Below are 16,257 nucleotides of genomic sequence, written 5' to 3' on the forward strand. Positions count from 1 at the left end.
GGAGGAATTTCTCAAGTTCTGTTTACATTCTGATATGGGGCTTTTAAGGGCATTGAGCTCTGTTCTTATTCTAATATGGGGCTTCCTGCCACTGACTTGGGCTCTGTTCTCATTCTAATAGGGGCTTCCTGCCCTTGGCTTGGGCTCTGTTTTTATTCTAATATGGGGCTTTCCAGGACGTTAAGCTGTAAGCTGTTTTCTTCCTGTAAGAGCTGTAATGTAAATTTCAGCTCTTATTCACAGGGGCCTGGGATGGCTGTACCTGTGCTAACGCTGAATTTAAAGTGGAATGGCCTTAATATTCCAGGCCTCCACAAAAGCAAAAAACAGTGCATGCTTTCTCACATCCTTATCCATGATGCCTTTCATAAATCTTCTAAATACATCAATAACCATTCTAAAGAACAGCATAAAAAAATAGCTAAATGGAAAATATAGATTTACATAATATGTGGTCTCCATGTTAAATGTGCTACATTTTAAGGAGTATACTGCTTATGATGAGCATCAGGTGCTGTATGGAAGTTCTGAATCACTATATTATACACCTGAAAGTTATATTACATTGTATGTTAACTAACTGGGATTTAAATAAAAACTCTAAAAAATATTTAAATACTTTATAGATTTACTTGAAGTTTTAAAAATATTCCAAATATCTATGATATTATATTCAAGTACTCGTATAAATCCTTCAAGTATCTCTGCACAACATAAAACTTCATAAAACCCAAGTAGACAATCCATAAAGTAGAAGAATCTAGGTCTCAAAAGAAGATAACTTTCATTTAACCAGATTTAAAAAAAAAAAAAAAAAAAGAAAGGAAGGAATCAGGCTGTGGTGAAGGCTGTTTTCCACTATAAGACTCTTAAACAAGGGATACTCTTACCTAGGTGGGTCTATACTAAAACAGAAAGACTTTAGGAGGGCCCATCTGTCTTGAGGAGAGTCCAAATCCTAACTCCCACTCCTACCTAGATAGAACTCCTTCCATAGCATACATGGCTCCAAAGAAGTACACATCAATTAGGTTTGAAAACTAAACCTCCACAACTAACATTTGCATCTTTATCATGAAAGAAGAAAGAAAAAAGAAAGAAAGAAGAAAGGAAAGAAAGAAAGAAAGAAAGAAAGAAAGAAAGAAAGAAAGAAAGACCACAGTACAATAGGTATTTACTGAATGTCTATTATGTGCAAAGTTAGGAGGGACTGAATAGCTTATAGAATAAATGAGTTATCTATTCAATCAACAATTATTGTCAAGCTCCTGCTACATCCAGATGTTGCTCAAAGCAAAACAGAGATAATTCCCTACCCTTAAAAAGCTTGAGAAGTAGATAAGGCTTCCTGAAGAGGAAAAAATTGTGAAGTTATGGCTATTATAAGAGCATATTTATTATGGTGTAATGTGAGCAGAAGAGCACTAGTGAGGACAAGCAGGGTAATTTTGGAAAATGGATCAGGTACCTTGTGCTTTAAATGGAATATAAGCGAGCTGTGGGAGATGCCAATGGAGCTGGATGTAGGGGCTGGGATTCACACTGTAGAGACTTTAAATGCAAAGTCCAAGGTTTTTGTACTGAACTTGCTGGTCCTGAAGAGCCAGTGGAGGTTTGTGAATAGGCAAGTAATTCTTTGAGGTCAGAATGAAACAAAGAATGGACTATTATATGTTGATATTATTTTAAAACATTAACTTGACTATATTTTGTTTTCATCTCAAAAGCCCTATATTAGACAGAAATTTGTCTCTTCACAAGCTACTAGAGAAAAAAAAATGAGACAATAAGCTTAGGGTCTATAACTCCTTTTATACTTAGAAGGTCCTTTCTTTTGTATGAGAGTTAGATCCTTTATGAGTTACTAGTATATGGTTGAACTCTTTGACCTATTTATCATTTTGAAAGAAACTGCATTGGCTTTGTGAAATGTAGAATATATCCAGATCAACACAATGCCCGGCCCCTGCACCATGATGAAAAGCAATATTTGGGCATGTAATATTTATATTCCCTTCAACTTGTTTGCTCATTTTTCATTGTCAGTGCCCATGGAGATGAAAGAAATTAGTTTCATTATTAATGTTTTTTAAATACAGACAAGCCTGGGCAGAGATGAACTCAGACAGATGCATGTGCACCAAAATGAATGCCACATTCAACCAGCACCTGTTAAGGGGCATTAATTAAAATGATACTTTGGATGATGTTCTTACAAGTCACTTCCTTGAGTCTATTATTTACTTACATCCATGTATGTTAAACTATCCCTACTAAAACGGTCACAGCAGAAAAATAAAATAGGTAATTTTTTCTGAAACCATCTTTGTCTTTTGCTCACACAAACACACAGAGACAGGTTTGAATAGCAGATTTCTTTTGGGTTAAGACCTAAAATATTTGCATATGACTCAACTTGCTACTCTAATGTAGTATTCATTAATCTGTGGAGCTTTCTTGGAACATAAGAAGCTTCCAAATGAAAATAGTAAATGCTCATACTTCCGAGCATCTCCCCAGTATTTCATATTTTTCAGACAGATTTGCAAAATTTTCCCCCAAGTTACCTTTGCGATGGGTGCTTGAGCAGAATAAAAGGAAGAAAAGTTTACATTTAAAGTATTCCTACAGGAAAACTAACTTTAAAAACTATCATCTATACATAATAAAATAATAATTTAATACAAAGAATTCCTAGAAATGCTAATCAACTTCCTGAAAATCATCAGGCTAAAACAATAATTTGTTCTTTATTATAATTCTGGCCTTTTTTGCAACTGAGTCTCTGAAGTAAATGATGTGGCATCTTCTTTACTAAAATGATCTTTTTGACCATTTCCATGAGACACACATTAAATTGTTTTGAAAGTCACTTCTAATAACTTTGCCCTTTAGACCCAGGCTTGCAGAGATAATGAGTCAGGATTTGCTGAACATTTCATCTCTGCTTCAAGTTCCAGCATGGTCAGGTGATTGAATGACCCAGTCTAGTAAAACATAACTGCTCTTTCTTTATTCTTATTACAGTTGGGACAGAAAAATCTCATTAGCTAACTGACTGGAGAACTCTGTATGGGAAATATGACCCATCAATTGAGAAGCTTTAAAATTGTGGGACAGACGAGGAGATTCAGGAAAGTTCCAGTTGCTATTCAGTTGGAAGCTCATTTATCCCCTAGTAAATGCTGTCTCTAGGAACTGATATAAATTCATTGTATCCCTTCCTGAAAATTTTCTCAAAATGTTCCTACAACTCTAAAATGAAAGTAGAGGTGAAAGGGAATAGATCCTCAACTCATCTATTATTTTTAGTTATAAATTTAGCTTACTGAAAGAGTGATAGCTAAAATACAAATCTCCTACTTTAAATACTGGGGAATTTTAAAAAATCTAGTATCTACTGTCTACATGCTAATTGTGTTATGATTAGTGTGTATAGTCATTCCAATAATTCAGTTCAATCAATACCAATCAATATGTGACTTTGGGACAATTGAATGGATTTATTCATTCACACATTAATTAGTGTCCCCTTACTATATTGGAGAGTGAAAATATAGAGAAAAATGATATGTGGTACTGACCTTTAAATTGAAGAGACAGGAAAACAGCAAATAATTACAACACTGTATTAAGTACTATAATAGAAAAATAAATACATATGTATACATATATGATTGTATGTATAATTGTAGAGCTCTTATAGCTCTAATATTCATCAGAGATTTGCTTTATGATACTTTATTTTCACTGAAGTGATTAGTATTTATGTTTAATTTTAGGAGTGTTTGAATTTCACAAGAATACCTGAATTTCACGCATCTTATGTCTCAATGCAAGAATTCAAAATCCTTCCAGTTTTCTTGATAGTCCATCTTACAAAGAGGTGCCTTCAGCACAAAATACAAAGCTTACTTTTGACCAGGGAAGACTTGAAGTGAAATTATCATGATGTCTGTCTCTAGCACTCTCACAGAATGTCAAGAGACAGAGTTTGAAGTAGCCATGCCATTTTACAGGATTCCACAGTCTCAAGTCATACCATAAAAAGATTGGCCTGAGGTTATCCTGAGGCATCTCTGGTTGTGCCTGGTTGTGTAAATGAAGAGCATTTGACTAATGTCTTCTTCTTTGGCTGCCTTCCATAATGATGGCTCAGTGGATGGGGGAATTGCTTCCTATTCTGAGGGTGGGCACTTATCTCTGTTCTCCAGGTCAGAGTGCTCATGGGGAACATTAACTCATATGTGGCAAGGGGAAATCTCTTTTTCTGGGAAAAGTCCATAAAGTGTCTCACTGCAATAGTCATTCTTCCAAACTCCTGGAAATGCCTATCTAAAGTTCCTCTCTCATCTGTTTAAATCACAACATGAGGAGAGCAGAGCATACTACCTTTCAGAAAAGACCATCTTTCTCTACTTTGACATTCATAAATAAAAGGGCATAAATATTATTGCTTCTGTTGCTTGAGATCACTAGTGAAAAAGCTTATCTTGATTTCTTTATGTATATAAAGAAACATTTTAAGTAATCTTAAGATCTCCTCTTCCCACTTCTATTAATTCTTCAGCCCTTGCTTACATGTACTTTTCTACAGACTTCTGAGATACATGAATATTTATTAAATGTTCTTGCTTCGTGCATATGTATCAATTTTATTTTCATTATCCTAACCCTCATGATAACTTTCATTGTACTTATTCTTCTTTGTAAAACCTATGAGGATATGAGGAGGGGGATTTTACTTAATTTGTTCATGACTGTAACCACATATTGGGTACTTAAAAAATATGTTTTAAATAAATAATGCATAGATCAGCAAATCTAATGACAATAGCACCACATCATTTGTATATATAAAGTTGTATCAATTTCAAAGATTATAGAGAAATATATGAAAATCAAATGTTACAAAAGGTACATAATATATAGCAACTTATTCTCAAATGGTTTCAAAAATTGTAATAATGTGCATATAGAGAATATGAAAAAGTAAACTTAAATTTTATTAATTGGTGAACCTGTATAATCCTTTTTACAATTTCTTGCTACTTTTTTTGTTATTTTGACATTGAGTTGATATAAACAATTGAATTTTTAGAATCTCAAAAATATTTTTAAAACTCCTACATTAAATTTCTATCAGCAGCATAGAAAGCATATTTGGAAATACTATTAGGTATATTTTGTGCATATATATAAAAGTTAAACCTCTTCAAAAATGACTTTGAATTATCAGAACATTCCATTCTATACACATGCTAGATAATAAAGATATAATGCTATTTGTTTTGAAGGGGTTTAGGACATGCCACCCCAAATATGCTGCATCGGTTTACAGATTATTTAGAGCTTGAAGACACAGGAAAGTGGTAAATGCAGGGGGAGGCTTTCTATGAACTCCTGGTATCTGCCTGGAGATAGATTCTCCAAAACCAATTAAATTGTCACCAATGCTCTCCTGGAGAGTTTCACCAACAAGGGAAGATGAAATCTTATCACAGGAAAGGAAACTAGAAGTTTACACCATACTCGGACAAGCTTTGTCACAAGCTGTCATTCCTCCCACTTTTCTGCTAAGGACTCATTCATTTTTCCTAAGAGATCATTCACTCTCCTCTAAGTTGCCTAGGATGGTAGGGAAGCCTCCAAATCAGTATTACAAATGTCACTTGTGTTGTCCTGCAGGTCCCCTTTTATATCATTTCTTCTGTTACTCTGCCTGTTGTCAGCTTACTTCATAGACCCATAGAACCTAGCAGTGTAGAAGAAATTTTTCTCTATAGTTTCATTACATAAATACAAAATAATCAAAATATAAAATTAAAAGTGTTACAAAACAATAAGAAAAGATGTGATTGTCATGAATATATTCAACAAGTCTTCATGCGGCTTGGAGTTAAATAATCATTGGAATTCTGACAATTAGTTATGTAGTCATGACCAAAATGCTTAACTTCTCCATTAATGAAATCTTTGTTAAATACTAGGACATAAAAATAAATAAATAAATAAATAAATAAATAAATAAATAAATAAATAAATACTAGGACATAATACGTCCTAGAAATACTACTTTTGTAACTTTCACTTCTCATTTATAACTCATTAGTTCTTAGGATAAGTAATACTCTCTGCTGAGAATTACTACATAAAATACATATTTTTTTACCTTAATGCAGTCTAATTGGAAATAAATATAAGGTCAAGTGCAAACCAAAAAAAAAAAAAAAATCAGAATTTTCATTAGTCAGTCAAGAAATACAGATACACAAACATACAGAGTCAAAACCACTACAGATTGTAGGCTGAGAATCAAGTGCATTAAAATATTGGATATAAAGTCTAATCATGGGTGATTTTTGACATGAATTTTCCACTTTAATTGTCCTTATAGTACATGGTGGCAAACTTAACTTTCTGCCATGTATATCTAACCCATTCAGAAATTTTTTCCTCTTTGTGAAGTTTTTTTTTTTTTTTAAGATTTTATTTATTTATTCATGAGAGAGAGATTGAGAGAGGCAGAGACACAGGCAGAGGGAGAAGCAGGTTCCATGCCAGGAGCTTGACATGGGACTTGATTCCGGATCTCCAGGATCACACCCTGGGCGGCAGGCGGCGCTAAACTGCTGAGCCACCAGGGCTACCCTTTGTGAAGTTTTCTTAAGCTAAATTTTATTCACTACTTATTATAAACAAAGTCACATAATAAATATATGTATTGAGGAAAATCTTTTAAATAGACCTTTTATATAAGATTTTATTTATTTATTTATTTATTTATTTATTTATTTATTTATTTATTTATAGATTATTTATTTATTTATTCATGAGATACACACAGAGAAAGGCAGAGACATAGGCGGAGGGAGAAGCAGGCTCCCCTGATTTGGGACTGAATCCCAGGACCCCAAGGATCACGACCTGAGCCAAAGGCATATACTCAACCACTGAACCACCCCGGTGACCAAGTAAGATTCTATTTTTATTCCCACTTTATAAATGGAGAAATCCAGCATAGGTCAGGGAAATCCCACAGAGCAGAGTTTGAGTCCAGGCAGACTGGGTTTAAGAGTTTTCTCAATTACTATACTCCAGTTGCTTCTCAATATATTCAGAATATTTAGAGTTATAGGCTTGAAATTGGGTAATCCATAAATTTAAAGTCCTTGTGACTATATTTGGAGATAGAAGAGAGTTTAAGGTAATTATAGGTGAGTCCTAATCCAGTATAACTGATGTCCTTATAAGAAGGAAAGATTAGGACACAGACAACACAGCTTTGGGGATAATCATGAGGCCACAGCAAAAAGGTGGCCATCTGCAAGACAAGCAGTGAGGCCTCAGATGAAAGCAAACCTGCTCACACTTGATCTTAGACTTCTAGCCTCTTCTAGCCTCTTCCATGATTAATACCATCTTGAGGTATTAATCAGAACTGTGAGAAAATAAATTTCTGTTGTTTGTACCACCAAGTCTGTAGTATTTTGTTATGGCAGCCAGAGCAAACTATTATATATAGTCACCTATAATCCTAACTAATAAAAGTATGCAATAACAACAATATCCTCCACATATGTAATACCTCAGAATATGACAACCAGAATCATTTTACATTTCAAGCTATGTGCCCTAGGAAAAATTATATGATCTGTCAAAGTCTCATTCTATCTATTCAATGGAAATAATGATTAAACCCCATAACTAGAAATGCTGTGAAAAATAAATGAGATGAGACATGTAAACTTTTAGCACACAGTGTATTAAGTAGCAAGTGTACAATGTATGTGGTCATTTTTCTTATTCACTAATTACACAATAAGTTATTTCACAGGGCCAGAATAAATTATCCCCTAATCAGATTTAATTATTGCTAATTCAGAAAGAAATTAATATGGTTTTACTCTCAATTTTTAGTGTTTATTTTTTCTAATATTTTTCATGTATTTTCCTTTTTATAATTTTTTATGTGATGTTGAAAAAATCAGTATCAAGAATGTTGTCAAGAATATTGGACTAAGTTCCACATAATAGATAATATAACTGAGTGCTGAAAAATATTAGTGGATGAGTGAAGAGCATATGTTAGGTCTTTCTTTCTCTGACATATGCTCTTTCTCTCTCTCTTTCTTTTTTTAGAAACCTTACATACACAGAATTAGGTTCATAAGATAATATCAGCATCATTACATCCAAACCACCCTCTAATTTATTTTAATTGTATTTTATCTTTTCTTCATCCTCTTTTTCTCCAGTCCCATTCCTCTTGCCTTCCATTCCTATTTTTAGTGTATTGAATGATTTTACACATATTCCATTGCCAATTTTCTTATTTAGATGTAAATGTATCCTTGAAAACATGTAGTATTTTGTGCAATGTGTTTGTGAGGGAGAGAGACTTGTGTTAAGTCTTCCATTATATGCATATATCACACTTAATTTATCATTTATTTATAGCAAGGGCCACCTAGGTTGCTTGCAGTTCTTTGTTACAATAAAAAATGTTTTGAACTTTCTTCTTTGTATTAAGTCATCTTTTGCACCCTTGGAGAGTTTCTTTATAACACATATGTGGAACAAACTTCCACTTAACCTTCCTTCCTTCCTTCTTTTCTCCTCATTTAGAATCACATTCCAGTTGTGGTCTAAGGCTCTGCTAGCATTCTCTGACTCACCACACTTCATTGTCTCTCATAGGGCTTCCCATTTATATATTTCTTCCATGATTAATACCATCTTGAGGGATGTCTGAGTGGCTCAGCGATTGAGCATCTGCCTTCAGTTCAGGGCGTGATCCCAGGATCTGGAATCGAGTCCTGCATGGGGCTCTCTGTGAGGAGCCTGTTTCTCCCTCTGTCTATGTCTCTGCTTCTCTCTCTTTGTGTGTGTCATAAATAACTAAATAAATCTTTAAAAAAATAATACCTTGGTATTTTCTCTTCAGACAACATTGAATACACAAACTGTTAAGTGCTTTTTGTTTTCTTTTTTGATTAGTTAAATTCCAAGCATTATTATGTAACTCACTTTTATAATCTTTTCCATTTTTCTCATGAAATTCTTACTCTTTTCATTTGTGTTTTAACCTTTTTCTGCTATATTTGTTAATATAAATAAATAACTATAATTATTTCAAAGCCTCTATCTGATGGTTCCAATATAAGGACCACTGATCTCTGGTCTAGTTCTATTGATTGATTTATTGCTTAATAATTAATTTTTTAATTATTTTTCTAATTTCTAATTTTTTATTAAATGGTAAAATGTGTGTATAAAAGATTATTAGAACTTAGGTAAATCTAATTTATGTCTAGAAAAAGGTTATATCTTTCCTTTTATCTGTTGTTAGCATCATAGTTGGAGTCCATCTAATTAGAAATTGAGTTTGAGGCTTGTGCTGCCATAGTTATCTCCATACACCATGGATTTCATATGAATCCATATGGGGAGGATCTGTGTTCATTGTGCAATTTAATGGGTCTAAAATGCTGGGGGGGTTTTCTCAGTGTTCCTAGTCCATTGTAAGGTTTCAGGAGTACCTAAGGAACTGCACCACATGTTTGATTATTCTCCTCTTCCAGCAGTTAATTGCCACCACTTTTTAGTTGACCCAGAGGACTCAATGAGTTAGAAGTTTTCTTGGTCTCCTATTCTTGTCAATTTCAATCACTCTGTTTACCTGAGACTCTAACTTTCGGTCTTCTTTCTCATGAAAGTACAATTCTTCCTTATACTGGTAAAGAGTCCTAAGTATGAGCATGTGTCCTGTCTCTTCCCCAGCAGCAAACAATCTTTGCTTTGAATCAACAAAGGATCCTCAACAATAGTGAGTTTCCTGCTCTTTCTTTTGAATCAGTGTGAAAAGGATGAGAGAAGGGGGGATCTTCCCCTTCTTCAGCAGCTTTGGGTAAGAGACATGGGGGAGTTTGTAGCTCTTTACTTAATGCCAGAGGGATTTTGTTTTTATCCTTCTATCAATGGTAGTGGGTGTTGTTCTGAGAGCATGGAGTAAAATATTTTCTTCTTATCCCCCCCGCTGCCCCCAAGGAGAAGATAACTTTTGCTTTGCATGAAAGAAGAGTCTAGTACATGGACATTATTTAGTTCTGTCCTCTATCATCAGACAATTACCACCTGCATGCTTGCATGCAGTTTATTCTGTATCTGTGTTCATGTCTACCACTTCTCTTTCCTACAATCTGCCAAAAGTATAACATCCAATATGTTCTGTATCTCCTCAAAGTGCTTATTATTTTTTGAATTCAGTTCACGTGACTGCCTTACAATCTCAGCCATTTGTAAAATGTCTAATGGGTTAAAAAGATTATAATCATGTAATTTATATGTTTTTTGTTCTTGGTGTGGGAGCAACATCCTTTTATTATGGCTTTCTAAGTACAAGCAGGACTCAAGCTTTTTTTTTTATAGTGCCAACTTTATAATTGACTGTGCTGCACAGTTTAAAATTATAAAAACTCATAACAAAAAATGAATTATTTATGCTTTTAAAATATTTCATTTTAATGTTTTTTTCTATTTATGCTTATTCTTTTTTAAAAAAAAGGTTATTTATTTATTTATTTATTTATTTTTAGAGACACAGAGAGAGAGGCAGAGACACAGGCAGAGGGAGAAGCAGGCTCCATGCAGGGAGCCTGAGGTGGGACTCAATCCAGGGTCTCCAGGATCACACCCTAGGCTGCAGGCGGCGCTATACCGCTGCACCACCGGGGCTGCCCTATTTATGCTTATTTTTAATTTCTCTATTTCTACTATATCATTAACTTGGTATGTATCTTTATTTTACTATATTTAACATTTTTTGTGATATGAAGCGGGTTAAAGTTTTAAAATATATATCATAACTCTTCACTTTGATTTACAAGTAGGAGAGAAGAGGCACAAAGGAGTTGGATAATTTATCTAGATACAGGTTGGATTGATGGGGACAGCTCAATTTGTATTTCTACTAAATCCAATACTAGTATTCATGCATATCCTGGAAATTTTATCAAATTAGGTCAGACTGACTATTTCCATGAGTAACTTAGAAGTCTCTCAGGAGTATACTTATACCAAGAGTTGAGAATGAAGCAGACACATTTGATCTAGTAATAAAAGTTTAGTCATCAGAGACAGGGGACAAGGAGAATTTAGCATAATGTTTGTAACTCAAATTTATCTTCAGATTTACTCTTTCATGGGAGATGGGTCATTCCTTCAAAATCTTAAGGCATCCATCCAAAATTATACTGAAGGTCACAGCACAAGTTACTGAGCTAATGTATTTAAAAACCAAAGCATTGACAATTCAGTATTTTTATCTTCTCCCGATTGTAAGTGTAGTAGCAATTTCCTTTACAATTCTATATCACTATATCTAAAGCTTTGTATCATATATAAATTTGATATACTCTTTTTATTTTCATCCAACAGATTGTCAAAAATAGTTATTGAATAATGAATGCATTAAATAAACTCTACATTTCCCAGTCATTTACCTCTGATGAATACGGACCATATTACTCCAAGACAATTCTCTCTCTCTTTTTTTATGATTTTATTTATTTATTCATGAGAAACACAGAGAGAGAGGCAGAGACATAGGCAGAGGAAAAGTAGGCTCCCCACAGGGAGCCCAATGTGGGACTCTATCCCAGGACCCCGGGATCACACCCTAAGCCTAAGGCAGAAGCTCAACCACTGAGCCACCCAGGTGTCCCAACAATTCTCTCTTGATTTAGCTCTTGGATGAAATATCCCTTAAGTATACTTCATTATGATTTGACAACATATCTTAAGCCCAGCATTATATGGACACCACACACTCATGAAATCTTCTTGTGCCTATGTCTGCTCTTGTTTCTCTTTCCTCACAATCGATTCAGAATCCAAGTGCAAATTATTCACAATAAATAATTTTTGTTTACTCTCATTTCACCCATTCCTATGATTCTTAACAAAGGATAGGAGAAATGGAATGTATCTGTGGTGAATGAAGGTAACAATGGCTACAAATAAAAGCCAAAAACTTAATTTCACAAAAGTTGTTTGTAAGATATTGTGGTATAAGCATTAAAGCTTTTGGTACTCCTGAGGATAAAAACGATACTCAAGCTGAGAGAGGAAAGCTGCCAGCTTCTATAAGGCTCACAAGTTGATTTTATCAAACCAAGGCCTTTAAAAAGCACACACAAGAGTGGATAGTGACAGTAGTAATGGTGATACCCAGAGAGAGGTAATGACAGTGATGCCTGATGATAAATAGCATAGTGGGAGGGACAGAACCCACTAGAATGACCTCACTATGGGCGTTTAAGGAATGAACAGCTGTTACTAGAGGTTGCCAATGTATTGAAGACAGATAAAGTTGAATGATAAATAACTTCTGTTCACATCTAAAACATACCCTAGGAATGCCTAGAATTAATTAACTGGGCTGGGGAAACTTTTGAGGTACTAAAAGTCTTACACAAGATATTGAAGAAATTACCAAGAAATATAAATTCACAAATGGCTAAAATAAGAGGTATAATCAGGACATTAGCGAAGATATATTTGTTATACATTTTATTTTGTTCTAACTATAACTTGTTAGTAATTTTAAGAGTTAGTGGTATGAGATTTTTCACTCTTTGCATTTTTCGGTAGCATTGTTCTTTACAACCTTTCTTTTTCCCACATAGCACTTACTCTTATGATAAAAATAATATTGCTATATTTTTAAAAGTAAAACAATGTTAGAATTATAAGGGACTTTGAGTATCATTTCATGACATCAACTTGTATTATAAAAAGATAATTTAAGCTAAGTATGCAATCCAAGTCACCCATCTGGTAAGTGAACAAAACTTAAGTCATACTGTCCAAGTACGGTGACACTGCAATGTAACCTTTGAAATACTATACCTTTTTAGCATAGCTATTTTTGACATTGGGAGTGAGTTTCAGAATCTTAATTTTACATAAGAGAAAATCATAAAAATTAAAATTGTCACAAACAAGATACCCCACAAAAAGAACAAAAATGGATAAGAAAGCCTAAATCACATCCCCGTAGGCAGTATTTACGATGGAAATGTTTGAGAGCCAATTTGATGACTCCTAACTCCATTATGCATTTTGAAAATATGAAATAATTGTGATGGTGTGGAGAAAAAAGTTGAACTTGTGAGGATATTTATTTGGAGATTTGTTGCCACACTGTACAGAGGGGAAAGAGTTGTCAGTACTTCCTTTACCATAAACTTAGTGACAGGGTTTTGAGGGAGCAATCAGAGACTTTGAAATGGGTTCCTTGCAAGTAAAAGGCCAAGAAGAAAAAAAAAAAAGAGGCCAAGAAAAAACAGAGAACAGATTTATGCAGGAGAAAAGGAAAGGGAAAAAAAACAAACAACACAAACAAACAACAACAACAATAACAAAAAACAAGCTGCAGTAAGTCCTGAAGCAGTAGGCTAGAGGTAACTGTGTTACGGCAAGGCTCAACTACATAATTTTCTTGGGTTAAATGTTGTCTTTGTGTTTCCTAGGCACCACTGATGCCCCATCCAAAGGAGCAAGTGAATCTAGAACCACTTAAAATTCTCTCCAAGTGGATGATCAAAGAGACTGAAGGGAATCCCACATCATGAACCTGGGTGGAGTTAAATACCATCTAGCCAGGAGCTGAGATTGATCCTGTGAATCTGAGAAATACAAAACATTGCCAAGAGGTAAAAAGTTCCTGCCAATGGGATTTCCCCAAGAATACTCCACAAGAAACAAGCAGTAAAGTCTAAGTTAACCATATTCCAGTTCTAGAATATATGTAGCCACCTGATTTCAAATAAGAAGCACCTGATTTCTCTCTTCTCACTATTTCCCTCACCCAGTTAGAAGAGAAACAGGCTATGTAGAGTGAAGCAGGAGGAGAAAGAAAACAATAATAAAATGAAATAACCTAATGAAACAATGACAAATTATTTCAACAGATAATTCATGCAAATACACACACAAAGACACAAAAAGTTTTTTTTCTTAAATGGATTGTGCTTTTGGTTATCATTTTCCAAAAATCTTGGACTAGCCCAAGGTAACATTTTTTATTTTTATATTTTTTACTAGAATTTTTGTGATTTTACAAAGTACCTTAAGGTCTCTAAATCAATTTGAGTTAATTTTTGAATATGGTACAAAGTATGGTTCAAGGTTTTTTTTGTTTGTTTATTCATATGGATATTCAATTGTTCCAGCACCATTTTTTGACAGGTTCATATTTTTTATGTTGAATTGCATTGTAACTTGTAAAATCAGTTGATTGGGTATATATGCTTCTATTACTTGACTTTGTATTTTGTTTCATAGACTTATTTGTCTGTCTACTTGATGCCAACATTATCACGTCTTGTTTAATTTTACTTTAATGTCTTGAAGTCAGGTAGTTTAAGTTCTACAACTTTGTTTTCTATTTCCAAAGTTATTTGGCCTATTCTGTGTCCTTTGCATTTCCATGTGAGTACTAAAATTATCTGGCAAATTTCTCTAAAACCTTTCTGGAATTTTGACTGGTATTATGTTGAATCTATAGAACCACTTGGGGAAAACTGGCACTTAAAAATTTGGGATCTTAGAAAGCATGGGTGGCTCAGTTGGTTGAGCATTTGGCTCTTGGTTTTGGCTCAGGTTATGATCTCATGGGTGGTGAGATGGAGCCTGCATCTGGCTACTTGTTCAGCAAGGAATCTGCTTGAAGATACTTCCCCCCTACCCTTCCTACTACTCTCTATATATCAAATAAATAAATAAATCTATTTAAAAAATTAAAAATTAAAACTTTTGGATCTTTTGATCCAAGAAAATTATTTATCTACTTTTTTGTTTTTTAACCTCTTTTAGAAGCGCTATGAAGTTTTAAGCATTTAGGATTTTCACATATCATTTATCTATAAAATAGTACATATTTTTGATGTTATTATACATGTTATTTTTATTTTCAATTCTTTGTTTCTGGTATGTAGAAATAAAATAATTTTTATATTGATCTATATCTTGCAGCCTTGCCAGATCACTTATTAGTTTCAGTAGTTTTTTTTTTTTTTTTTTTGTGTGTGTGTGTGTGTAGATTCTACTGGATTTTCAATGTAGACAATTATGTCATCTGCATGTAGGGACCATTTAATTTGTTCATATTTAGTCTGGATTCCTTCTACTTTTTCTTTTCTTGACTTACTGCATTAGCAAGGACTTCCAAGGTAGAGGGAGAAAAAAACAAAAGCTTTAATAGAAGTGGTGAAAAGGGCATTCCTGTTTTTGTTTTTTTTGTTTGTTTGTTTGTTTTTTATCTTAGGAGGAATGCTTTCAACCTCTCACCATTAAGCTATAGCTTTTTTTTGTAGTTGCCTTTGATCAGGTAAAGAAAGTTTTTCAGAAAAGTATTTCTGATTTGCTAAGAGTTTTATCAGACATGTCCATTATATTGTGTCTAGTGATTTTTCTGTATCTACTGAAATCATCATGACTTTTTTTTTTGCTTTTAGTCTGTTAATAAGATAAATTACATTGATCAATTTTTAACTGTTAAACCTTGCATTCCTTGAATAAACCCTACCTGATCATAATATATTATCCTTTTTTATAACTGTCAGATTTGTTGTGTTAAAAATGTGTTTAGACCTTTTGCATCCATGTTCATTAGAGATTACTGTCTACACTTTTCAGATTTTTGTGTGATTCTATGTCAGAGTAATTCTGGGCTTAAATACTGATTTTAAAGGACACACGCACTCCAATGTTTATAGCAGTATTATCAACAATAGCCATGCTATATAGAAACAGCCCCAATGCCCATTGACTGATGAATGGATAAAGAAGGGGTGGTAAACACACACACACACACACAATGGAATATTACTCAACCATATAAAAGACTAAAATTTTGCCATTTGCAATGATATAGATGGAGCTAGAGAGTCTTATGCAAAATGAAGTAAATCAGTCAGAGAAAGAAACTATCATATGATTTCACTCATATGTGGAATTAGGAAATAAAGGAAATGAACACAGGGGGAATAAAGGGAGGCAAACCATAAAATAGATTCTTAACTATGGAGAACAAACTGAGAGATGCTGGAGGGGAGGTAGGTGGGAGGGGGATGGGCTAAATGGGTGATGGGTATTAAGGAGGGCACTCATTATAATGAGCAATGGGTATTATATGCAAGTGATGAATCACTAAATTCTGCTCCTGAAACTAATATTACACTATGTGTTAAC

This window comes from Canis lupus, chromosome 32 (assembly GCF_003254725.2).
Source record: "Canis lupus dingo isolate Sandy chromosome 32, ASM325472v2, whole genome shotgun sequence".
NCBI classification, from domain to species: domain Eukaryota; kingdom Metazoa; phylum Chordata; class Mammalia; order Carnivora; family Canidae; genus Canis; species Canis lupus.